Consider the following 27,071-nt stretch of genomic DNA (forward strand, 5'->3'; position numbering starts at 1 on the left):
AGTTAATTAAGTTGAACAACTCCCTAGCGGAACGATAACTCTACTTACTACTATTACTTCGATAGGCCGTGCACTTGCGGTTTGGCCCTATCAAGTTTTTGGCGCCGTTGCCGGGGAGTTAACTAATTTAATTAGCTTTTTCTTAGTGATTAGAATTCTCTCTTCTTTCTCTTTTCTTTTTATTTTTAACTTTTTATTTTTCTGTTATCGTTAACTTCTTGGGTTCTCAACCTTTTATGCGAAGAACTAGAAATCGAGCGGTATTCATACCCGAGATCGAAAGGTTCTTACATAGAAGGAGGAGAGCGGCACAAAATAACACCCCCATGGCCAATCGCACTCTCAAAGAGTATGCAACGCCGTCTACGGCTGAGCCACAAGCTGTTATTGTGTACCCAACGGTTGAGGATGACAATTTTGAAATTAAGCCTGCCCTGCTTAACTTGGTGCAGCAAAACCAATTCTCGGGATCCCCCACTGAGGATCCCAATCTTCACATCTCTGTTTTCCTACGAATTAGTGGAACCATGAAGGAGAACCAAGAAGCCGTAAGACTTCATCTCTTTCCCTTTTCCTTAAGGGATAGAGCTAGCGCTTGGTTCCATTCCCTCGAAGTCGGTTCCATTACTTCATGGGATCAGATGAGGCAAGCATTCCTTGCCCGTTTCGTTCCACCATCTAAAACCGCTAAACTTAGAGACCAAATCACACGGTTCAACCAAAAAGATGGGGAATCTCTCTATGAGGCGTGGGAGCGTTTCAAAGAAATGCTAAGACTTTGCCCCCACCATGGCCTAGAGAAGTGGCTTATAGTCCACACTTTTTATAATGGCTTGTCTTATACCACTAAGATGTCTGTTGATGCAGCTGCAGGTGGAGCACTTATGAACAAGAATTACATGGAGGCGTATGCCTTGATCGAAGACATGGCTCAAAATCACTACAAGTGGACCGACGAGAGAGCCATCACTAGTCCTTCACCCTCCAAAAAGGAGGCAGGTATACACGAAGTCTCTAACTATGACCACCTTGCTTCTAAAATTGACACACTAACTGAAAAACTTGAAAAACTCAATGTTAGTGCTATTAATTCTGCTTCTACTCCTTCTTGTGAAATATGTGGTATAACTGGTCATGCTGGTGTTGATTGCCAACTAGGTAGTGCTATTAACGGTGTTGAGCAAATGAATTATGCTCAATACAACCAAGGGATGAGACAAAATCAAAATTTTTATAAAAACCAAAATCCATATGGACAAGTAGCACCACCCGGTTATGCAAACAACCAAAGATTCACTCAGAAATCCAATTTGGAAATTTTGTTGGAAAATTCTATTGCCAACCAAAACAAACAACTTCAAGAACTTAAAAACCAAACTGGATTTCTGAATGATTCTCTTTCCAAGCTCAATACCAAGGTTGATTCTATTGCTACTCACTCTAAAATGCTTGAAACTGAAATCGCTCAAATAGCCCAACAAGTGGCTACCTCTTCCCAAACACCGGGAGTCTTTCCTGGTCAAACCGAAGCCAATCCCAAAGCCCAAGTTAATGTCATATCTTTTGGGGGTAGTAAGTTAGGCGAAACTTTTGCTAAGGTTAAAAACATTGGGAAAGAAAATGTCAAGCCCTTAGGTGATAAAGTTGCGATAGAAGAAGCAAAACCACTTGAAGAAAACAAAACTCCATCCCCCTTACATCCTGATAAGCTTAAACTAGAGGGTAAGTTTGAAAAATTTGTTAACATACTTAGGAAGATTTGCATTAAACTTCCCTTTGCTGAAGCTTTGTCTAGGATGCCTCTATATGCCAAGTTTTTAAAGGAAATTTTTTCAAAGAAAAGGGCTATAGAGCATAATGAGACAATAGCCTTGGCTAAGGAAACTAGTGCAATCATCCAAGAAGCACCCCCTAAGCTTAGAGATCCAGGTAGCTTTGCTATACCATGTGAAATCGGGAATGAAACCATAAACAAAGCCTTGTGTGACTTAGGAGCTAGTGTTAGTTTGCTGCCTTTGTCTCTTCTTAAAAGGATAGGGATAGGAGAATTGAAACCTACCGAGATGGAATTGAAAATTGCTGATCGTTCTACCATGAAACTTGTAGGATTTGTCGAGGACATAACCGTTAAGATAGAAGGGATATACATCCCCACTGATTTTGTAGTCGTTGACATTGATGAGGACGATGACGTCCCTATAATCCTAGGTAGACCTTTCCTCGCAACTGCAGGAGCTCTCATTGATGTTAAACTTGGTAGGATAGTCTTTCAAGTGAGTGATAAGATGGTAGGATTTGAGTTGGAAAACGTTATGAAAGGTCCCGCTCTTTACTCTTGTTGCATGCTTAACGATCATGTTGTGAAAGAACGTTTTATAGCGCCATCTACACAACATGATATCTTTGATCCATTCTAAGGACTCTTTCTAACCGTCAAGCTAATGACATTAAAAGAGCGCTTCGTGGGAGGCAACCCACGCATTTAATTGCTTTTGTTTTGTTTTTCTTTGTTTTAAGTTGTTTTGTAGGTAATTGTCCAAGTGTGATTCGAAAAAAATCAAGAAATTGAAAAAATTTGAAGCCCACCTTACCAGAAGGTTGGCACGGCCCGTGCTGAGGTTGGCACGGCCGTGCCAGGTATTTGAAGAAAAACATAGCCTTGAGCCACATAAAGTTGGCACGGCCCGTGCCAAGGGTGGCACGGCCGTGCCCGATCTCTACACACCCTATAACATCAAATTTTTCTTCCTTCTTCCTCATTCACAAACCACAACCCTCTTTCATCTTTCAAACTTCTCTCTAAACCTCCATAACTTTCAAACCTTCAAACCTTCATATCTCCCTCAAAACTTCACCAATTCACTTAATTCTTTCACCAATCAATCACAAACATCATCCCAAACAAAAACCACCAATCAAAAACATCTTTCATCCACTCATACCCACAATTCACCAAAACCCTAATCTTTCAAAACCTAACCCAAACACCACAAAACCTTAACCAATCTCCACCTCCAAACCAACAAACCTTCCTTAAACATCAACCCCAACCCTAAACCAATCCTTTCCACCAAAAATCCTCCCAAACCCTAAACCTTCAAAACCAATTTCAACAAGGGTCAATGGCTTCAAGAAGAAGTGGTAAAGAACCAGCAAGCTCTCAAGGAGGACCTCCCCCAAAGAAGCAAGCACAAGTGAAGAATCATGGAATTCAGTTCAAAGACAACAAACAAAGGGACAGGTACAAAATTCTTACTTCTAAAACCTTACATCCCTCTAGATATCCTGATTCCTATGATTTGCAAATGCTAGGGCTTAGAGATGATGTTTTTAGGTTGATGGGTAGGCTAGGTTGGACTGATATGCTAACACCTATGAGGGGTTATGAGAATTTTACTTATGAATTTTTAAGCTCACATGTTTTTACCAAAGATAAGTTGAACTTTGATAACCCTAATCATAGAGTTGTTTTCCGGTTAATGAACATTGATTATAATATGTCTCTTCAGCACTTTTGTGAAGCCTTAGGTTTTGTCAATGAGGGGTATATTCATGATCATTGGGATGATAGTCTGAAACCGGATAACTATGACCCAGCTGCCTTTTGGAACCGTATCACCGGCCTTGATAACTATGTCCCTAGAGCCAACAAAGCTAGCAACATTCACAACCCCGTACTTAGGTACCTTCAGAGGGTCATGGCTTGCACCATTTGGGGTAGAACCGAGCTAGGAAACACTAGAACCGATGAGTTGTTCATGTTATGGGCAATGCTCTACAACCACCCCGTCAACACTGGCTTTTACTTGATTGATTACCTAGACTTTGTAGCTACTAGACCAGCCGGTAGGGGAGACATAGTGGTGGGTGGCATCATTACATACATAGCTAGGTGTTTTGATGAGGGGATTAAACCAATTGAGGGAAACAATAAGCTTAACCGGGAAACCCTCATTGCTATGAATTTCATTAAACATCGTCCACCACTCAATTACCAACTTAAGCTTAATGTGCCAATCATGTTTTTATTGCCTAACCCACCCCGGACTACCACCGAGGTGGAAGAAAATTGGTTGTATGTTGATGATGTGCAGGTTCTAGAACAACAAGATGATGAAGGAGAGGGTGCTAGCTTGCACCATGATGAAGGAGAAGGTGCTAACTTGCACCAAGAGGGGCACCATGGCCATGAAGCCGGAGAGCTTAATGAAAATCAAAGATGGACATGGATTCACAATGAAATCGAGAGGATGAGCACCGAGCAACAAAGGCAAGGTGTTGAGATATCCGGCCTTCGCAATGAAGTTCAAAGGGGAAACCGTGTCAATGATGAAAATAATGAGATGCTCCGTCGGATGATGCAACACCTCCAACTTCAAGGTCCTCCTTATGGACCTCAATAACAAGTGAGCTTTCCTCTTCCTCTTTTCCCTTCTTCTCTCTCTCTACTACTCTTCTTCTACTCCTTCTTTCTTCTTCTTCTACTTCTTCTCTTTTAATTTCTTTTTCTTTGAATCATTGAGGACAATGCTTCCCCTAAGTGTGGGGGGGGGGGCCTAATAAAGTGTCTAGAGTCGTAGTGTTTCCAAACTCCCTTGAACTTTATTCTTTTGTTTTGTTTTTATAAGCAAGAGGCATGACTAGTAGCTTGTTTTTAATGTAGAAATGGCATGAAAATTTTTTGTTTTGTCTCTTCCTTAGGTTGCTTCTTGTACATAAAAGTAGTTTCTTGTGTTTCTTATGTTCTTGCTATACCCATATCTTGTTTTAATGTGAAAATTCTCCAATGAGAAAAGCACTCGGTTGCAATCCTTGAGTAAATGTATGAATAGGTATTTTAAGGAACACGTTCTGTCTTTAGTGTTAACTTAGACCCTTTAAAGTCTTAAGAGTAAAAGTAGTATAAGTTTGTGTGGGAAATTAATCAAATTGTTCTTAATTGTTATATTCTTATTAATTTGTTAAAGTTAAATGGGGCGGGAGAATGGCACCAACATGTGGGGGAAAGGACAATCCCTAACTTCCTAATTGTGGTGGTGACTCCCTAATTTGAACTTAATGTGAAACAAATTCATCAATGCTAGGGGGAAAGGACAATTACATCCAAAAAGACTTCCTACGCGGAGATGAAACAAATAAATAAATTTTGCAGCACTGCTTAGGGTGATTTTGAATCTAGGGGGAAAGGACAATTACATCCGAGAAGACTTCCTACGAGGATAGATAGCCCCTAAGCATCTGCAGCCCCTTGTGCTTAATTGTTAATCTAATCTAATTTTAACTTAAATTCCCATCACTCTTATATGAAATGAAGAAAGGACTTTTCTCGGTTACTTTAGCACTAAGGATAGAACCTATTCCTCATAATATCTGTCTTATACAGGAGCAAGAAAAGGGTTGGACTGCACACACACACTCGCTTGAGACTTGATGTTGGGTAGAATAGGTTCTTGAGAAGTATTTAAAATTGTAATTAGTGTACTTGAAGCAAAACCTTTCTTTGAGAGTTATGTTCTTAATATTGCCATAATAATCTTTTAGTTACTGCTATGTCTGTTGCCTTTTGCTTGAGGACAAGCAAAGATTCAAGTGTGGGGGAGTTTGATGAGTCATAGATAGTCTTATTTATTGCCTTATTTAGTTTAGTTTTATTTTAGATTTGATTTTATTTTATTGCATTTTATTTTAGTTTAGAATATTTTACTTCAAATTGTGTTTTATTTTATTTTAGGAATAAATATATGGTGGAAGGTGCCTTGGAGCAAAAGAAAGAGGACTGGAGCAAATACAGCGCAAGAATACGAAGATACGGGGCAAAAATATAATCTCCCCTTACCAGAAGCTTGGCACGGCCCGTGCCCGTCTCCAGGACCTGTTTTGCTGCTTTTCTTCAAGCCCAAGTTACCCTGTTGCAGCTTTACCGTTTTATCCTTTTAGTTGCTTAGTTTCTAAGTCAGATGTAAAGCTATAAATAGAGTAGCTCTCCACCATAAACAATGATCCTTTACTTTGTTTATTTCAATTGCTATTTTAATAAAAGTCTTTATTTTCCCTTTTACTTTCTTTGCAATTTACTTTACTGTTATTTTCTCTCTTCTTCCCCCATGTCTACGATGAACATGAGTGAGTAGACTTCTTCGTCTTAGGATTATTGGGGAGTCTAATAACTCAATCCTAAACAAAACATGTCTAAACCCTAATTTCTATGTAACCCTAATTTCTAATCTAGATTCACCGTCTTAACGTGGATTAACAATTATCAAACTGTGGAAGCGAAAGCGGAGGGTTTGATAATCGTTAATCCATCATCCCAAACATCAATTCATAAAGCGAGAGCGGAGTCTTGATGTTGGAACAAGTGAATCTAGACAATAATTGCAAAACAGTGAAATAGTCTTTGCAATTATTGAGACAAAGAGTAGTTTCAATCCTCTATGCATCTTCTAGTAATCATGTCAGTGAAATAGGCTTGGTTACTAGAAGTAAACTCTCACTGGACTTTCATCGGAAAGGTGAGGGGCTAAAGGAAACCGGTCTTTAGAAATTAGTGTGTAAATCATGAAATTAGATGTTTAGGTTTTGTCTAGTAAAGGATTAGTCATTATGATGAACCAATGATCCTAAGGCCCTTTATTACTATTGTTTTTACCTTCAGCAATCAAACTCTCTTTTATTAACTTTCTCTCCTCTAATCATTCACTAAAAGTTAATTAAGTTGAACAACTCCCTAGCGGAACGATAACTCTACTTACTACTATTACTTCGATAGGCCGTGCACTTGTGGTTTGGCCCTATCAGTCCTAAATTAACGAGGAGATTTTCTTAACCTCCATTTTGGCCGAATTTTTAGAGAATGCAAAAATTTACCTTGGAAGTCGTAGCTATGTTGTTTACTTATCCAACAAATTGTCACATGCTAAGATTCAATACAAACCGGCCACATTATGGCCTTCCTAGTAAAAAATGGCATAAAACGAGTAATGTCCTAAATTAACGAGGAGATTTTCTTAACCTCCATTTTGGCCGAAATTTTAGAGAATGCAAAAATATCCCATGGAAGTCGTAGCTATGTTGTTTACCTATCCAACGAATTGTCACATGCTAAGATTCAATGCAAATCGGCCACTTTCTAGGCTTCCTAGTAAAAAACGGTTGAAAATGAGTAAATTCCCTAAATTGACGAGGAAATTTTCTTAACATCCATTTTGGCCAAATTTTTAGAGAATCTAAAAATAAACCATGGAAGTCGTAGCTATGTTGTTTACCTATCCAACAAATTGTCACATGCTAAGATTCAATGCAAATCGGCCACTTTCTAGGCTTCCTAGTAAAAAACGGTTGAAAACGAGTAAATTCCCTAAATTGACGAGGAAATTTTCTTAACATCCATTTTGGCCAAATTTTTAGAGAATGTAAAAATAAACCATGGAAGTCGTAGCTATATTGTTTACCTATCCAACGAATTGTCACATGCTAAGATTCAATTCAACTCGGCCACTTTCGGCGCCTCCCTAAATTGACGAGGAAATTTTCTTCACATCCATTTTGGCTGAATTTTTAGAGAATGTAAAAATTAACCATGGAAGTCGTAGCTGTGTTCTTTACCTATCCAACGAATTGTCACATGCTAAGATTCAATTCAACTCTGCCAATTTCTGGGCTTCCCTAAATTGACGAGGAAATTTTCTTAATATCCATTTTGGCCGAATTTTTAGAGAATGTAAAAATAAACCATGGAAGTCGTAGCTGTGTTGTTTACCTATCCAACGAATTGTCACATGCTAAGATTCAATTCAACTTGGCCAATTTATGGGCTTCCTTAAATTGACGAGGAAATTTTCTTAACATCCATTTTCGCCGAATTTCTAGAGAATGTAAAAATAAACCATGAAAGTCGTAGATGTGTTGTTTACCTATCCAACGAATTGTGACATGCTAAGATTCAATTCAAATCGGCCACTTTTTGGGCTTCCTAGTAAAAAAACGGTTGAAAACGAGTAAATTCCCTAAATTGACGAGGAAATTTTCTTAACATCCATCTTGGCCGAATTTTTAGAGAATGTAAAAATAAACCATGGAAGTCGTAGCTATGTTGTTTACCTATCCAACGAATTGTCACATGCTAAGATTCAATTCAACTCGGCCACTTTCTGCGCCTCCCTAAATTGACGAGGAAATTTTCTTAACATCCATTTTGGCTGAATTTTTAGAGAATGTAAAAATAAACCATGGAAGTCGTAGCTATGTTCTTTACATATTCAACGAATTGTCACATGCTAAGATTCAATTCAACTCTGCCAATTTCTGGGCTTTCCTAAATTGACGAGGAAATTTTCTTAACATCCATTTTGGCCGAATTTTTAGAGAATGTAAAAATAAACCATGGACGTCGTAGCTGTGTTGTTTACCTATCCAACGAATTGTCACATGCTAAGATTCAATTCAAATCGGCCACTTTCTGGGCTTCCTAGTAAAAAACGGTTGAAAACGAGTAAATTCCCTAAATTGACGAGGAAATTTTCTTAACATCCTTTTTGGCCGAATTTTTAGAGAATGTAAAAATAAACCATGGAAGTCGTAGCTATGTTGTTTACCTATCCAACGAATTGTCACATGCTAAGATTCAATACAAATCGGCCACATTATGGCCTTCCTAGTAAAAAATGGTATAAAACGAGTAATGTCTTAAGTTAAAGAGGAGATTTTCTTAACCTCCATTTTGGCCGAAATTTTAGAGAATGCAAAAATATCCCATGGAAGTCGTAGTTATGGTTTTTACCTATCCAACGAATTGTCACATGCTAAGATTCAATACAAACCGGCCACATTATGGCCTTCCTAGTAAAAAATGGTATAAAACGAGTAATGTCTTAAGTTAAAGAGGAGATTTTCTTAACCTCCATTTTGGCCGAAATTTTAGAGAATGCAAAAATATCCCATGGAAGTCGTAGTTATGGTTTTTACCTATCCAACGAATTGTCACATGCTAAGATTCAATACAAATCGGCCACTTTATGGCCTTCCTAGTAAAAAAGGGTCGAAAACGAGTAATGTCCTAAATTAACGAGGATATTTTCTTAACCTCCATTTTGGCCGAATTTTTAGAGAATGCAAAAATATCCCATGGAAGTCGTAGTTATGTTGTTTACCTATCCAACGAATTGTCACATGCTAAGATTCAATACAAATCGGCCACTTTATGGCCTTCCTAGTAAAAAAGGGTCGAAAACGAGTAATGTCCCCTCCATTTTGGCCGAAATTTTAGAGAATGCAAAAAGATCCCATGGAAGTCATAGTTATGTTGTTTACCTATCCAACGAATTGTCACGTGCTAAGATTCAATACAAATCGGCCACTTTATGGCCTTCCTAGTAAAAAAGGGTCGAAAACGAGTAATGTCCTAAATTAACGAGGAGATTTTCTTAACCTCCATTTTGGCCAAATTTTTAGAGAATGCAAAAATATACCTTGGAAGTCGTAGCTATGTTGTTTACTTATCCAACAAATTGTCACATGCTAAGATTCAATACAAACCGGCCACATTATGGCCTTCCTAGTAAAAAATGGTATAAAACGAGTAATGTCCTAAATTAACAAGGAGATTTTCTTAACCTCCATTTTGGCCGAAATTTTAGAGAATGCAAAAATATCCCATGGAAGTCTTAGTTATGTTGTTTACCTATCCAACGAATTGTCACATGCTAAGATTCAATACAAATCGGCCACTTTATGGCCTTCCTAGTAAAAAAGGGTCGAAAACGAGTAATGTCCTAAATTAACGAGGAAATTTTCTTAACCTCCATTTTGGCCGAATTTTTAGAGAATGCAAAAATATCACATGGAAGTCGTAGTTATGTTGTTTACCTATCCAACGAATTGTCACATGCTAAGATTGAATACAAATCGGCCACTTTATGGCCTTGCTAGTAAAAAAGGGTCGAAAACGAGTAATGTCCTAAATTAACGAGGAGATTTTCTTAACCTCCATTTTGGCCGAATTTTTAGAGAATGCAAAAATATCCCATGGAAGTCGTAGTTATGTTGTTTACCTATCCAACGAATTGTCACATGCTAAGATTCAATACAAATCGGCCACTTTATGGCCTTCCTAGTAAAAAAGGGTCGAAAACGAGTAATGTCCCCTCCATTTTGGCCGAAATTTTAGAGAATGCAAAAAGATCCCATGGAAGTCATAGTTATGTTGTTTACCTATCCAACGAATTGTCACGTGCTAAGATTCAATACAAATCGGCCACTTTATGGCCTTCCTAGTAAAAAAGGGTCGAAAACGAGTAATGTCCTAAATTAACGAGGAGATTTTCTTAACCTCCATTTTGGCCAAATTTTTAGAGAATGCAAAAATATACCTTGGAAGTCGTAGCTATGTTGTTTACTTATCCAACAAATTGTCACATGCTAAGATTCAATACAAACCGGCCACATTATGGCCTTCCTAGTAAAAAATGGTATAAAACGAGTAATGTCTTAAGTTAAAGAGGAGATTTTCTTAACCTCCATTTTGGCCGAAATTTTAGAGAATGCAAAAATATCCCATGGAAGTCGTAGTTATGGTTTTTACCTATCCAACGAATTGTCACATGCTAAGATTCAATACAAATCGGCCACTTTATGGCCTTCCCAGTAAAAAAGGGTCGAAAACGAGTAATGTCCTAAATTAACGAGGATATTTTCTTAACCTCCATTTTGGCCGAATTTTTAGAGAATGCAAAAATATCCCATGGAAGTCGTAGTTATGTTGTTTACCTATCCAACAAATTGTCACATGCTAAGATTCAATACAAATCGGCCACTTTATGGCCTTCCTAGTAAAAAAGGGTCGAAAACGAGTAATGTCCCCTCCATTTTGGCCGAAATTTTAGAGAATGCAAAAAGATCCCATGGAAGTCATAGTTATGTTGTTTACCTATCCAACGAATTGTCACGTGCTAAGATTCAATACAAATCGGCCACTTTATGGCCTTCCTAGTAAAAAAGGGTCGAAAACGAGTAATGTCCTAAATTAACGAGGAGATTTTCTTAACCTCCATTTTGGCCAAATTTTTAGAGAATGCAAAAATATACCTTGGAAGTCGTAGCTATGTTGTTTACTTATCCAACAAATTGTCACATGCTAAGATTCAATACAAACCGGCCACATTATGGCCTTCCTAGTAAAAAATGGTATAAAACGAGTAATGTCCTAAATTAACAAGGAGATTTTCTTAACCTCCATTTTGGCCGAAATTTTAGAGAATGCAAAAATATCCCATGGAAGTCTTAGTTATGTTGTTTACCTATCCAACGAATTGTCACATGCTAAGATTCAATACAAATCGGCCACTTTATGGCCTTCCTAGTAAAAAAGGGTCGAAAACGAGTAATGTCCTAAATTAACGAGGAAATTTTCTTAACCTCCATTTTGGCCGAATTTTTAGAGAATGCAAAAATATCACATGGAAGTCGTAGTTATGTTGTTTACCTATCCAACGAATTGTCACATGCTAAGATTGAATACAAATCGGCCACTTTATGGCCTTGCTAGTAAAAAAGGGTCGAAAACGAGTAATGTCCTAAATTAACGAGGAGATTTTCTTAACCTCCATTTTGGCCGAATTTTTAGAGAATGCAAAAATATCCCATGGAATTCGTAGTTATGTTGTTTACCTATCCAACGAATTGTCACATGCTAAGATTCAATGCAAATCGGCCACATTATGGCCTTCCTAGTAAAAAAGGGTCGAAAACGAGTAATGTCCTAAATTAACGAGGAGATTTTCTTAACCTCCATTATGGCCGAATTTTTAGAGAATGCAAAAATATACCTTGGAAGTCGTAGCTATGTTGTTTACTTATCCAACAAATTGTCACATGCTAAGATTCAATACAAACCGGCCACATTATGGCCTTCCTAGTAAAAAATGGTATAAAACGAGTAATGTCCTAAATTAACGAGGAGATTTTCTTAACCTCCATTTTGGCCGAAATTTTAGAGAATGCAAAAATATCCCATGGAAGTCGTAGTTATGTTGTTTACCTATCCAACGAATTGTCACATGCTAAGATTCAATACAAACCGGCCACATTATGGCCTTCCTAGTAAAAAATGGTATAAAACGAGTAATGTCCTAAATTAAGGAGGAGATTTTCTTAACCTCCAATTTGGCCGAAATCTTAGAGAATGCAAAAATATCCCATGGAAGTCATAGTTATGTTGTTTACCTATCCAACGAATTGTCACATGCTAAGATTCAATACAAATCGGCCACTTTATGGCCTTCCTAGTAAAAAAGGGTCGAAAACGAGTAATGTCCTAAATTAACGAGGAGATTTTCTTAACCTCCATTTTGGCCGAAATTTTAGAGAATGCAAAAATATCCCATGGAAGTCGTAGTTATGTTGTTTACCTATCCAACGAATTGTCACATGCTAAGATTCAATACAAATCGGCCACTTTATGGCCTTCCTAGTAAAAAAGGGTCGAAAACGAGTAATGTCCTTGATGAGTCATAGATAGTCTTATTTATTGCCTTATTTAGTTTAGTTTTATTTTAGATTTGATTTTATTTTATTGCATTTTATTTTAGTTTAGAATATTTTACTTCAAATTGTGTTTTATTTTATTTTAGGAATAAATATATGGTGGAAGGTGCCTTGGAGCAAAAGAAAGAGGACTGGAGCAAATACAGCGCAAGAATACGAAGATACGGGGCAAAAATATAATCTCCCCTTACCAGAAGCTTGGCACGGCCCGTGCCAACATGTGGCACGGCCGTGCCCGTCTCCAGGACCTGTTTTGCTGCTTTTCTTCAAGCCCAAGTTACCCTGTTGCAGCTTTACCGTTTTATCCTTTTAGTTGCTTAGTTTCTAAGTCAGATGTAAAGCTATAAATAGAGTAGCTCTCCACCATAAACAATGATCCTTTACTTTGTTTATTTCAATTGCTATTTTAATAAAAGTCTTTATTTTCCCTTTTACTTTCTTTGCAATTTACTTTACTGTTATTTTCTCTCTTCTTCCCCCATGTCTACGATGAACATGAGTGAGTAGACTTCTTCGTCTTAGGATTATTGGGGAGTCTAATAACTCAATCCTAAACAAAACATGTCTAAACCCTAATTTCTATGTAACCCTAATTTCTAATCTAGATTCACCGTCTTAACGTGGATTAACAATTATCAAACTGTGGAAGCGAAAGCGGAGGGTTTGATAATCGTTAATCCATCATCCCAAACATCAATTCATAAAGCGAGAGCGGAGTCTTGATGTTGGAACAAGTGAATCTAGACAATAATTGCAAAACAGTGAAATAGTCTTTGCAATTATTGAGACAAAGAGTAGTTTCAATCCTCTATGCATCTTCTAGCAATCATGTCAGTGAAATAGGCTTGGTTACTAGAAGTAAACTCTCACTGGACTTTCATCGGAAAGGTGAGGGGCTAAGGGAAACCGGTCTTTAGAAATTAGTGTGTAAATCATGAAATTAGATGTTTAGGTTTTGTCTAGTAAAGGATTAGTCATTATGATGAACCAATGATCCTAAGGCCTTTTATTACTATTGTTTTTACCTTCAGCGATCAAACTCTCTTTTATTAACTTTCTCTCCTCTAATCATTCACTAAAAGTTAATTAAGTTGAACAACTCCCTAGCGGAACGATAACTCTACTTACTACTATTACTTCGATAGGCCGTGCACTTGCGGTTTGGCCCTATCAAGTTTTTGGCGCCGTTGCCGGGGAGTTAACTAATTTAGTTAGCTTTTTCTTAGTGATTATAATTCTCTCTTCTTTCTCTTTTCTTTTTATTTTTAACTTTTTATTTTTCTGTTATCGTTAACTTCTTGGGTTCTCAACCTTTTATGCGAAGAACTAGAAATCGAGCGGTATTCATACCCGAGATCGAAAGGTTCTTACATAGAAGGAGGAGAGCGGCACAAAATAACACCGCCATGGCCAATCGCACTCTCAAAGAGTATGCAACGCCGTCTACGGCTGAGCCACAAGCTGTTATTGTGTACCCAACGGTTGAGGATGACAATTTTGAAATTAAGCCTGCCCTGCTTCACTTGGTGCAGCAAAACCAATTCCCGGGATCCCCCACTGAGGATCCCAGTCTTCACATCTCTGTTTTCCTACGAATTAGTGGAACCATGAAGGAGAACCAAGAAGCCGTAAGACTTCATCTCTTTCCCTTTTCCTTAAGGGATAGAGCTAGCGCTTGGTTCCATTCCCTCGAAGTCGGTTCCATTACTTCATGGGATCAGATGAGGCAAGCATTCCTTGCCCGTTTCTTTCCACCATCTAAAACCGCTAAACTTAGAGACCAAATCACACGGTTCAACCAAAAAGATGGGGAATCTCTCTATGAGGCGTGGGAGCGTTTCAAAGAAATGCTAAGACTTTGCCCCCACCATGGCCTAGAGAAGTGGCTTATAGTCCACACTTTTTATAATGGCTTGTCTTATACCACTAAGATGTCTGTTGATGCAGCTGCAGGTGGAGCACTTATGAACAAGAATTACATGGAGGCGTATGCCTTGATCGAAGACATGGCTCAAAATCACTACAAGTGGACCGACGAGAGAGCCATCACTAGTCCTTCACCCTCCAAAAAGGAGGCAGGTATACACGAAGTCTCTAACTATGACCACCTTGCTTCTAAAATTGACACACTAACTGAAAAACTTGAAAAACTCAATGTTAGTGCTATTAATTCTGCTTTTACTCCTTCTTGTGAAATATGTGGTATAACTGGTCATGCTGGTGTTGATTGCCAACTAGGTAGTGCTATTAACGGTGTTGAGCAAATGAATTATGCTCAATACAACCAAGGGATGAGACAAAATCAAAATTTTTATAAAAACCAAAATCCATATGGACAAGTAGCACCACCCGGTTATGTAAACAACCAAAGATTCACTCAGAAATCCAATTTGGAAATTTTGTTGGAAAATTCTATTGCCAACCAAAACAAACAACTTCAAGAACTTAAAAACCAAACTGGATTTCTGAATGATTCTCTTTCCAAGCTCAATACCAAGGTTGATTCTATTGCTACTCACTCTAAAATGCTTGAAACTCAAATCGCTCAAATAGCCCAACAAGTGGCTACCTCTTCCCAAACACCGGGAGTCTTTCCTGGTCAAACCGAAGCCAATCCCAAAGCCCAAGTTAATGTCATATCTTTTGGGGGTAGTAAGTTAGGCGAAACTTTTGCTAAGGTTAAAAACATTGGGAAAGAAAATGTCAAGCCCTTAGGTGATAAAGTTGCGATAGAAGAAGCAAAACCACTTGAAGAAAACAAAACTCCATCCCCCTTACATCCTGATAAGCTTAAACTAGAGGGTAAGTTTGAAAAATTTGTTAACATACTTAGGAAGATTTGCATTAAACTTCCCTTTGCTGAAGCTTTGTCTAGGATGCCTCTATATGCCAAGTTTTTAAAGGAAATTTTTTCAAAGAAAAGGGCTATAGAGCATAATGAGACAATAACCTTGGCTAAGGAAACTAGTGCAATCATCCAAGAAGCACCCCCTAAGCTTAGAGATCCAGGTAGCTTTGCTATACCATGTGAAATCGGGAATGAAACCATAAACAAAGCCTTATGTGACTTAGGAGCTAGTGTTAGTTTGCTGCCTTTGTCTCTTCTTAAAAGGATAGGGATAGGAGAATTGAAACCTACCGAGATGGAATTGAAAATTGCTGATCGTTCTACCATGAAAATTGTAGGATTTGTCGAGGACATAACCGTTAAGATAGAAGGGATATACATCCCCACTGATTTTGTAGTCGTTGACATTGATGAGGACGATGACGTCCCTATAATCCTAGGTAGACCTTTCCTCGCAACTGCAGGAGCTCTCATTGATGTTAAACTTGGTAGGATAGTCTTTCAAGTGAGTGATAAGATGGTAGGATTTGAGTTGGAAAACGTTATGAAAGGTCCCGCTCTTTACTCTTGTTGCATGCTTAACGATCATGTTGTGAAAGAACGTTTTATAGCGCCATCTACACAACATGATATCTTTGATCCATTCTAAGGACTCTTTCTAACCGTCAAGCTAATGACATTAAAAGAGCGCTTCGTGGGAGGCAACCCACGCATTTAATTTCTTTTGTTTTGTTTTTCTTTGTTTTAAGTTGTTTTGTACGTAATTGTCCAAGTGTGATTCGAAAAAAATCAAGAAATTGAAAAATTTTGAAGCCCTCCTTACCAGAAGGTTGGCACGGCCCGTGCTGAGGTTGGCACGGCCGTGCCAGGTATTTGAAGAAAAACATAGCCTTGAGCCACAGAAAGTTGGCACGGCCCGTGCCAAGGGTGGCACGGCCCGTGCCAAGGGTGGCACGGCCGTGCCCGATCTCTGCACACCCTATAACATCAAATTTTTCTTCCTTCTTCCTCATTCACAAACCACAACCCTCTTTCATCTTTCAAACTTCTCTCTAAACCTCCATAACTTTCAAACCTTCAAACCTTCATATCTCCCTCAAAACTTCACCAATTCACTCAATTCTTTCACCAATCAATCACAAACATCATCCCAAACAAAAACCACCAATCAAAAACATCTTTCATCCACTCATACCCACAATTCACCAAAACCCTAATCTTTCAAAACCTAACCCAAACACCACAAAACCTTAACCAATCTCCACCTCCAAACCAACAAACCTTCCTTAAACATCAACCCCAACCCTAAACCAATCCTTTCCACCAAAAATCCTCCCAAACCCTAAACCTTCAAAACCAATTTCAACAAGGGTCAATGGCTTCAAGAAGAAGTGGTAAAGAACCAGCAAGCTCTCAAGGAGGACCTCCCCCAAAGAAGCAAGCACAAGTGAAGAATCATGGAATTCAGTTCAAAGACAACAAACAAAGGGACAGGTACAAAATTCTTACTTCTAAAACCTTACATCCCTCTAGATATCCTGATTCCTATGATTTGCAAATGCTAGGGCTTAGAGATGATGTTTTTAGGTTGATGGGTAGGCTAGGTTGGACTGATATGCTAACACCTATGAGGGGTTATGAGAATTTTACTTATGAATTTTTAAGCTCACATGTTTTTACCAAAGATAAGTTGAACTTTGATAACCCTAATCATAGAGTTGTTTTCCGGTTAATGAACATTGATTATAATATGTCTCTTCAGCACTTTTGTGAAGCCTTAGGTTTTGTCAATGAGGGGTATATTCATGATCATTGGGATGATAGTCTGAAACCGGATAACTATGACCCAGCTGCCTTTTGGAACCGTATCACCGGCCTTGATAACTATGTCCCTAGAGCCAACAAAGCTAGCAACATTCACAACCCCGTACTTAGGTACCTTCAGAGGGTCATGGCTTGCACCATTTGGGGTAGAACCGAGCTAGGAAACACTAGAACCGATGAGTTGTTCATGTTATGGGCAATGCTCTACAACCACCCCGTCAACACTGGCTTTTACTTGATTGATTACCTAGATTTTGTAGCTACTAGACCAGCCGGTAGGGGAGACATAGTGGTGGGTGGCATCATTACATACATAGCTAGGTGTTTTGATGAGGGGATCAAACCAATTGAGGGAAACAATAAGCTTAACCGGGAAACCCTCATTGCTATGAATTTCATTAAACATCGTCCACCACTCAATTACCAACTTAAGCTTAATGTGCCAATCATGTTTTTATTGCCTAACCCATCCCGGACTACCACCGAGGTGGAAGAAAATTGGTTGTATGTTGATGATGTGCAGGTTCTAGAACAACAAGATGATGAAGGAGAGGGTGCTAGCTTGCACCATGATGAAGGAGAAGGTGCTAACTTGCACCAAGAGGGGCACCATGGCCATGAAGCCGGAGAGCTTAATGAAAATCAAAGATGGACATGGATTCACAATGAAATCGAGAGGATGAGCACCGAGCAACAAAGGCAAGGTGTTGAGATATCCGGCCTTCGCAATGAAGTTCAAAGGGGCAACCGTGTCAATGATGAAAATAATGAGATGCTCCGTCGGATGATGCAACACCTCCAACTTCAAGGTCCTCCTTATGGACCTCAATAACAAGTGAGCTTTCCTCTTCCTCTTTTCCCTTCTTCTCTCTCTCTCTACTACTCTTCTTCTACTCCTTCTTTGTTCTTCTTCTACTTCTTCTCTTTTAATTTCTTTTTCTTTGAATCATTGAGGACAATGCTTCCCCTAAGTGTGGGGGGGGGGGGGGGGGGCTAATAAAGTGTCTAGAGTCGTAGTGTTTCCAAACTCCCTTGAACTTTATTCTTTTGTTTTGTTTTTATAAGCAAGAGGCATGACTAGTAGCTTGTTTTTAATGTAGAAATGGCATGAAAATTTTTTGTTTTGTCTCTTCCTTAGGTTGCTTCTTGTACATAAAAGTAGTTTCTTATGTTCTTGCTATACCCATATCTTGTTTTAATGTGAAAATTCTCCAATGAGAAAAGCACTCGGTTGCAATCCTTGAGTAAATGTATGAATAGGTATTTTAAGGAACACGTTCTGTCTTTAGTGTTAACTTAGACCCTTTTTAGAGTAAAAGTAGTATAAGTTTGTGTGGGAAATTAATCAAATTGTTCTTAATTGTTATATTCTTATTAATTTGTTAAAGTTAAATGGGGCGGGAGAATGGCACCAACATGTGGGGGAAAGGACAATCCCTAACTTCCTAATTGTGGTGGTGACTCCCTAATTTTAACTTAATGTGAAACAAATTCATCAATGCTAGGGGGAAAGGACAATTACATCCAAAAAGACTTCCTACGCGGAGATGAAACAAATAAATAAATTTTGCAGCACTGCTTAGGGTGATTTTGAATCTAGGGGGAAAGGACATTTACATCCGAGAAGACTTCCTACGAGGATAGATAGCCCCTAAGCATCTGCAGCCCCTTGTGCTTAATTGTTAATCTAATCTAATTTTAACTTAAATTCCCATCACTCTTATATGAAATGAAGAAAGGACTTTTCTCGGTTACTTTAGCACTAAGGATAGAACCTATTCCTCATAATATCTGTCTTATACAGGAGCAAGAAAAGGGTTGGACTGCACACACACACTCGCTTGAGACTTGATGTTGGGTAGAATAGGTTCTTGAGAAGTATTTAAAATTGTAATTAGTGTACTTGAAGCAAAACCTTTCTTTGAGAGTTATGTTCTTAATATTGCCATAATAATCTTTTAGTTACTGCTATGTCTGTTGCCTTTTGCTTGAGGACAAGCAAAGATTCAAGTGTGGGGGAGTTTGATGAGTCATAGATAGTCTTATTTATTGCCTTATTTAGTTTAGTTTTATTTTAGATTTGATTTTATTTTATTGCATTTTATTTTAGTTTAGAATATTTTACTTCAAATTGTGTTTTATTTTATTTTAGGAATAAATATATGGTGGAAGGTGCCTTGGAGCAAAAGAAAGAGGACTGGAGCAAATACAGCGCAAGAATACGAAGATACGGGGCAAAAATATAATCTCCCCTTACCAGAAGCTTGGCACGGCCCGTGCCAACATGTGGCACGGCCGTGCCCGTCTCCAGGACCTGTTTTGCTGCTTTTCTTCAAGCCCAAGTTACCCTGTTGCAGCTTTACCGTTTTATCCTTTTAGTTGCTTAGTTTCTAAGTCAGATGTAAAGCTATAAATAGAGTAGCTCTCCACCATAAACAATGATCCTTTACTTTGTTTATTTCAATTGCTATTTTAATAAAAGTCTTTATTTTCCCTTTTACTTTCTTTGCAATTTACTTTACTGTTATTTTCTCTCTTCTTCCCCCATGTCTACGATGAACATGAGTGAGTTGACTTCTTCGTCTTAGGATTATTGGGGAGTCTAATAACTCAATCCTAAACAAAACATGTCTAAACCCTAATTTCTATGTAACCCTAATTTCTAATCTAGATTCACCGTCTTAACGTGGATTAACAATTATCAAACTGTGGAAGCGAAAGCGGAGGGTTTGATAATCGTTAATCCATCATCCCAAACATCAATTCATAAAGCGAGAGCGGAGTCTTGATGTTGGAACAAGTGAATCTAGACAATAATTGCAAAACAGTGAAATAGTCTTTGCAATTATTGAGACAAAGAGTAGTTTCAATCCTCTATGCATCTTCTAGTAATCATGTCAGTGAAATAGGCTTGGTTACTAGAAGTAAACTCTCACTGGACTTTCATCGGAAAGGTGAGGGGCTAAGGGAAACCGGTCTTTAGAAATTAGTGTGTAAATCATGAAATTAGATGTTTAGGTTTTGTCTAGTAAAGGATTAGTCATTATGATGAACCAATGATCCTGAGGCCCTTTATTACTATTGTTTTTACCTTCAGCAATCAAACTCTCTTTTATTATCTTTCTCTCCTCTAATCATTCACTAAAATTTAATTAAGTTGAACAACTCCCTAGCGGAACGATAACTCTACTTACTACTATTACTTCGATAGGCCGTGCACTTGCGGTTTGGCCCTATCAGTCCTAAATTAACGAGGAGATTTTCTTAACCTCCATTTTGGCCGAATTTTTAGAGAATGCAAAAATATACCTTGGAAGTCGTAGCTATGTTGTTTACTTATCCAACAAATTGTCACATGCTAAGATTCAATACAAACTGGCCACATTATGGCCTTCCTAGTAAAAAATCCAATAAAACGAGTAATGTCCTAAATTAACGAGGAGATTTTCTTAACCTCCATTTTGGCCGAAATTTTAGAGAATGCAAAAATATCCCATGGAAGTCGTAGCTATGTTGTTTACCTATCCAACGAATTGTCACATGCTAAGATTCAATGCAAATCGGCCACTTTCTAGGCTTCCTAGTAAAAAACGGTTGAAAATGAGTAAATTCCCTAAATTGACGAGGAAATTTTCTTAACATCCATTTTGGCCAAATTTTTAGAGAATGTAAAAATAAACCATGGAAGTCGTAGCTATGTTGTTTACCTATCCAACAAATTGTCACATGCTAAGATTCAATGCAAATCGGCCACTTTCTAGGCTTCCTAGTAAAAAACGGTTGAAAACGAGTAAATTCCCTAAATTGACGAGGAAATTTTCTTAACATCCATTTTGGCCAAATTTTTAGAGAATGTAAAAATAAACCATGGAAGTCGTAGCTATATTGTTTACCTATCCAACGAATTGTCACATGCTAAGATTCAATTCAACTCGGCCACTTTCGGCGCCTCCCTAAATTGACGAGGAAATTTTCTTAACATCCATTTTGGCTGAATTTTTAGAGAATGTAAAAATTAACCATGGAAGTCGTAGCTATGTTCTTTACCTATCCAACGAATTGTCACATGCTAAGATTCAATTCAACTCTGCCAATTTCTGGGCTTCCCTAAATTGACGAGGAAATTTTCTTAACATCCATTTTGGCCGAATTTTTAGAGAATGTAAAAATAAACCATGGAAGTCGTAGCTGTGTTGTTTACCTATCCAACGAATTGTCACATGCTAAGATTCAATTCAACTTGGCCAATTTATGGGCTTCCCTAAATTGACGAGGAAATTTTCTTAACATCCATTTTCGCCGAATTTCTAGAGAATGTAAAAATAAACCATGAAAGTCGTAGATGTGTTGTTTACCTATCCAACGAATTGTGACATGCTAAGATTCAATTCAAATCGGCCACTTTTTGGGCTTCCTAGTAAAAAACGGTTGAAAACGAGTAAATTCCCTAAATTGACGAGGAAATTTTCTTAACATCCATTTTGGCCGAATTTTTAGAGAATGTAAAAATAAACCATGGAAGTCGTAGCTATGTTGTTTACCTATCCAACAAATTGTCACATGCTAAGATTCAATTCAACTCGGCCACTTTCTGCGCCTCCCTAAATTGACGAGGAAATTTTCTTAACATCCATTTTGGCTGAATTTTTAGAGAATGTAAAAATAAACCATGGAAGTCGTAGCAATGTTCTTTACATATCCAACGCATTGTCACATGCTAAGATTCAATTCAACTCTGCCAATTTCTGGGCTTTCCTAAATTGACGAGGAAATTTTCTTAACATCCATTTTGGCCGAATTTTTAGAGAATGTAAAAATAAACCATGGAAGTCGTAGCTGTGTTGTTTACCTATCCAACGAATTGTCACATGCTAAGATTCAATTCAACTTGGCCAATTTATGGGCTTCCCTAAATTGACGAGGAAATTTTCTTAACATCCATTTTCGCCGAATTTCTAGAGAATGTAAAAATAAACCATGAAAGTCGTAGATGTGTTGTTTACCTATCCAACGAATTGTGACATGCTAAGATTCAATTCAAATCGGCCACTTTTTGGGCTTCCTAGTAAAAAACGGTTGAAAACGAGTAAATTCCCTAAATTGACGAGGAAATTTTCTTAACATCCATTTTGGCCGAATTTTTAGAGAATGTAAAAATAAACCATGGAAGTCGTAGCTATGTTGTTTACCTATCCAACAAATTGTCACATGCTAAGATTCAATTCAACTCGGCCACTTTCTGCGCCTCCCTAAATTGACGAGGAAATTTTCTTAACATCCATTTTGGCTGAATTTTTAGAGAATGTAAAAATAAACCATGGAAGTCGTAGCAATGTTCTTTACATATCCAACGCATTGTCACATGCTAAGATTCAATTCAACTCTGCCAATTTCTGGGCTTTCCTAAATTGACGAGGAAATTTTCTTAACATCCATTTTGGCCGAATTTTTAGAGAATGTAAAAATAAACCATGGACGTCGTAGCTGTGTTGTTTACCTATCCAACGAATTGTCACATGCTAAGATTCAATTCAAATCGGCCACTTTCTGGGCTTCCTAGTAAAAAACGGTTGAAAACGAGTAAATTCCCTAAATTGACGAGGAAATTTTCTTAACATCCATTTTGGCCGAATTTTTAGAGAATGTAAAAATAAACCATGGAAGTCGTAGCTATGTTGTTTACCTATCCAACGAATTGTCACATGCTAAGATTCAATACAAATCGGCCACTTTATGGCCTTCCTAGTAAAAAAGGGTCGAAAACGAGTAATGTCCTAAATTAACGAGGAGATTTTCTTAACCTCCATTTTGGCCAAATTTTTAGAGAATGCAAAAATATACCTTGGAAGTCGTAGCTATGTTGTTTACTTATCCAACAAATTGTCACATGCTAAGATTCAATACAAACCGGCCACATTATGGCCTTCCTAGTAAAAAATGGTATAAAACGATTAATGTCTTAAGTTAACGAGGAGATTTTCTTAACCTCCATTTTGGCCGAAATTTTAGAGAATGCAAAAATATCCCATGGAAGTCGTAGTTATGTTGTTTACCTATCCAACGAATTGTCACATGCTAAGATTAAATACAAATCGGCCACTTTATGGCCTTCCTAGTAAAAAAGGGTCGAAAACGAGTAATGTCCTAAATTAACGAGGATATTTTCTTAACCTCCATTTTGGCCGAATTTTTAGAGAATGCAAAAATATCCCATGGAAGTCGTAGTTTTGTTGTTTACCTATCCAACGAATTGTCACATGCTAAGATTCAATACAAATCGGCCACTTTATGGCCTTCCTAGTAAAAAAGGGTCGAAAACGAGTAATGTCCTAAATTAACGAGGAGATTTTCTTAACCTCCATTTTGGCCAAATTTTTAGAGAATGCAAAAATATACCTTGGAAGTCGTAGCTATGTTGTTTACTTATCCAACAAATTGTCACATGCTAAGATTCAATACAAACCGGCCACACTATGGCCTTCCTAGTAAAAAATGGTATAAAACGAGTAATGTCTTAAATTAACGAGGAGATTTTCTTAACCTCCATTTTGGCCGAAATTTTAGAGAATGCAAAAATATCCCATGGAAGTCGTAGTTATGTTGTTTACCTATCCAACGAATTGTCACATGCTAAGATTCAATACAAATCGGCCACTTTATGGCCTTCCTAGTAAAAAAGGGTCGAAAACGAGTAATGTCCTAAATTAACGAGGATATTTTCTCAACCTCCATTTTGGCCGAATTTTTAGAGAATGCAAAAATATCCCATGGAAGTCGTAGTTATGTTGTTTACCTATCCAACGAAATGTCACATGCTAAGATTCAATGCAAATCGGCCACATTATGGCCTTCTTAGTAAAAAAGGGTCGAAAACGAGTAATGTCCTAAATTAACGAGGAGATTTTCTTAACCTCCATTTTGGCCGAATTTTTAGAGAAGGCAAAAATATACCATGGAAGTCGTAGCTTTGTTGTTTACCTATCCAAAAATTGTCACATGCTAAGATTCAATACAAACCGGCCACATTATGGCCTTCCTAGTAAAAAATGGTATAAAACGAGTAATGTCCTAAATTAACGAGGAGATTTTCTTAACCTCCATTTTGGCCGAAATTTTAGAGAATGCAAAAATATCCCATGGAAGTCATAGTTATGTTGTTTACTTATCCAACGAATTGTCACATGCTAAGATTCAATACAAATCGGCCACTTTATGGCCTTCCTAGTAAAAAAGGGTCGAAAACGAGTAATGTCCTAAATTAACGAGGAGATTTTCTTAACCTCCATTTTGGCCGAATTTTTAGAGAAGGCAAAAATATACCATGGAAGTCGTAGCTTTGTTGTTTACCTATCCAAAAATTGTCACATGCTAAGATTCAATACAAACCGGCCACATTATTGCCTTCCTAGTAAAAAATGGTATAAAACGAGTAATGTCCTAAATTAACGAGGAGATTTTCTTAACCTCCATTTTGGCCGAAATTTTAGAGAATGCAAAAATATCCCATGGAAGTCATAGTTATGTTGTTTACTTATCCAACGAATTGTCACATGCTAAGATTCAATACAAATCGGCCACTTTATGGCCTTCCTAGTAAAAAAGGGTCGAAAACGAGTAATGTCCTAAATTAACGAGGAGATTTTCTTAACCTCCATTTTGGCCGAATTTTTAGAGAATGCAAAAATATACCTTGGAAGTCGTAGCTATGTTGTTTACCTATCCAACAAATTGTCACATGCTAAGATTCAATACAAATCGGCCACTTTATGACCTTCCTAGTAAAAAAGGGTCGAAAACGAGTAATGTCCTAAATTAACGAGGAGATTTTCTTAACCTCCATTTTGGCCGAATTTTTAGAGAATGCAAAAATATACCTTGGAAGTCGTAGCTATGTTGTTTACTTATCCAACAAATTGTCACATGCTAAGATTCAATACAAACCGGCCACATTATGGCCTTCCTAGTAAAAAATGGTATAAAACGAGTAATGTCCTAAATTAACGAGGAGATTTTCTTAACCTCCATTTTGGCCGAAATTTTAGAGAATGCAAAAATATCCCATGGAAGTCGTAGCTATGTTGTTTACCTATCCAACGAATTGTCACATGCTAAGATTCAATGCAAATCGGCCACTTTCTAGGCTTCCTAGTAAAAAACGGTTGAAAATGAGTAAATTCCCTAAATTGACGAGGAAATTTTCTTAACATCCATTTTGGCCAAAATTTTAGAGAATGTAAAAATAAACCATGGAAGTCGTAGCTATGTTGTTTACCTCCAACGAATTGTCACATGCTAAGATTCAATTCAACTCGGCCACTTTCGGCGCCTCCCTAAATTGACGAGGAAATTTTCTAAACATCCATTTTGGCTGAATTTTTAGAGAATGTAAAAATAAACCATGGAAGTCGTAGCTATGTTGTTTACCTATCCAACGAATTGTCACATGCTAAGATTCAATTCAACTCGGCCACTTTCTGCGCCTCCCTAAATTGACGAGGAAATTTTCTTAACATACATTTTGGCTGAATTTTTAGAGAATGTAAAAATAAACCATGGAAGTCGTAGCTATGTTCTTTACATATCCAACGAATTGTCACATGCTAAGATTCAATTCAACTCTGCCAATTTCTGGGCTTTCCTAAATTGACGAGGAAATTTTCTTAACATCCATTTTGGCCGAATTTTTAGAGAATGTAAAAATAAACCATGGAAGTCGTAGCTGTGTTGTTTACCTATCCAACGAATTGTCACATGCTAAGATTCAATTCAAATCGGCCACTTTCTGGGCTTCCTAGTAAAAAACGGTTGAAAACGAGTAAATTCCCTAAATTGACGAGGAAATTTTCTTAACATCCATTTTGGCCGAATTTTTAGAGAATGTAAAAATAAACCATGGAAGTCGTAGCTATGTTGTTTACCTATCCAACGAATAGTCACATGCAAAGATTCAATGCAAATCGGCCACTTTCTAGGCTTCCTAGTAAAAAACGGTTGAAAACGAGTAAATTCCTTAAATTGACGAGGAAATTTTCTTAACATCCATTTTGGCCAAATTTTTAGAGAATGTAAAAATAAACCATGGAAGTCGTAGCTATATTGTTTACCTATCCAACGAATTGTCACATGCTAAGATTCAATTCAACTCGGCCACTTTCGGCGCCTCCCTAAATTGACGAGGAAATTTTCTTAACATCCATTTTGGCTGAATTTTTAGAGAATGTAAAAATTATCCATGGAAGTCGTGGCTATGTTCTTTACCTATCCAACGAATTGTCACATGCTAAGATTCAATTCAACTCTGCCAATTTCTGGGCTTCCCTAAATTGACGAGGAAATTTTCTTAACATCCATTTTGGCCGAATTTTTAGAGAATGTAAAAATAAACCATGGAAGTCGTAGCTATGTTGTTTACCTATCCAACGAATTGTCACATGCTAAGATTCAATTCAACTCGGCCACTTTCTGCGCCTCCGTAAATTGACGAGGAAATTTTCTTAACATCCATTTTGGTTGAATTTTTAGAGAATGTAAAAATAAACCATGGAAGTCGTAGCTATGTTCTTTACATATCCAACGAATTGTCACATGCTAAGATTCAATTCAACTCTGCCAATTTCTGGGCTTTCCTAAATTGACGAGGAAATTTTCTTAACATCCATTTTGGACGAATTTTTAGAGAATGTAAAAATAAAACATGGAAGTCGTAGCTGTGTTGTTTACCTATCCAACGAATTGTCACATGCTAAGATTCCATTCAAATCGGCCACTTTCTGAGCTTCCTAGTAAAAAACGGTTGAAAACGAGTAAATTCCCTAAATTGACGAGGAAATTTTCTTAACATCCATTTTGGCCGAATTTT

At 37.6% G+C, this 27,071-nt stretch overlaps 2 non-coding genes across 2 annotated transcripts; both read right to left on the reverse strand.

Annotated features, from left to right (window-relative positions):
• Positions 1 to 689: 689 nt before the first annotated feature.
• LOC146951657 (small nucleolar RNA R71) lies at positions 690 to 796 on the reverse strand. The gene has a single exon (XR_015025114.1). It is a non-coding gene; the product is annotated as a small nucleolar RNA R71 (small nucleolar RNA).
• Positions 797 to 14,309: 13,513 nt separating this feature from the next.
• Positions 14,310 to 14,416, reverse strand: LOC146951658 (small nucleolar RNA R71). Its single transcript, XR_015025115.1, has one exon. It is a non-coding gene; the product is annotated as a small nucleolar RNA R71 (small nucleolar RNA).
• Positions 14,417 to 27,071: the final 12,655 nt, after the last annotated feature.

The sequence above is a fragment of the Medicago sativa genome, chromosome 1 (assembly GCF_051527215.1).
Source record: "Medicago sativa cultivar Bolivia chromosome 1, Bolivia_mono, whole genome shotgun sequence".
NCBI classification, from domain to species: Eukaryota; Viridiplantae; Streptophyta; class Magnoliopsida; order Fabales; family Fabaceae; genus Medicago; species Medicago sativa.